The 733-nt window shown below is 46.5% G+C and overlaps 1 long non-coding RNA gene across 1 annotated transcript in view; it reads right to left on the bottom strand.

The window, feature by feature from the left end:
* LOC107182390 overlaps positions 1-733 on the bottom strand; it is a 4,095-nt gene that overhangs the window by 908 nt on the left and 2,454 nt on the right. The window contains exon 2 of the long non-coding RNA XR_001513111.1: positions 349-469. This is a non-coding gene — a long non-coding RNA (uncharacterized LOC107182390). The remainder of the gene's footprint in view (positions 1-348; positions 470-733) is intronic.

Below are 733 nucleotides of genomic sequence, written 5' to 3'. Positions count from 1 at the left end.
TCATTGATCGACTGCCTCCTGCATGCCCCCTATTGGGGACCAAGCCTGCAACCCAGGTATGTGCCCTGACCAGGAATCAAACCTGGTCCATAGGGTGACATTCAACCACTGAGCCATGGGATGACATTCAACCACTGAGCCACACCGGCTGGGCTACACTTATTTATCTATAGGTGCGTAGGATTCGGACCGTACCTTTGCAAACCGCTTCCTGTCCACCATGTCACGGCTTGCACGATCAGTGAGGAGGACACACCAAGTGCAAGGATCAGGATGACATTCAACCACTGAGCCACACCGGCTGGGTTACACTTATTTATCTATAGGTGCATAGGATTCGAACCATACCTTTGCAAACCACTTCCTGTCCACCATGTCACGGCTTGTACAATCAGTGAGGAGGACACACCAAGCGCAAGGATCACCAGCCGGAGTTCGGCATTCGGAGCCTGGAAGGAGGTTATGCTGCCTGGAAACAAATTACGGAGAGTTAACTATTCCCGGCAGCCACCCCGTGGTACTCAGGTCCCTGCATTTTGGAACTGTTGTGTCCGATACCATTTTTACACACAGGAAGAGAGAGTTAATGGAAAACTGTGTGTGCGCATAAATCTTTTCAAAATTTTATTGAGATATAATTCATACCGTAAAATTTACCCTGTTAAAGCATACAATCTCATGGTTTTCTATATATTCACAAAGTTGTGTTATAATAATAGTGCATTTTGTTTAT

Source organism: Myotis davidii, unplaced genomic scaffold, assembly GCF_000327345.1.
Source record: "Myotis davidii unplaced genomic scaffold, ASM32734v1 scaffold455, whole genome shotgun sequence".
NCBI classification, from domain to species: Eukaryota; Metazoa; Chordata; class Mammalia; order Chiroptera; family Vespertilionidae; genus Myotis; species Myotis davidii.
This window is presented reverse-complemented; position numbering and strand designations above follow the sequence as displayed.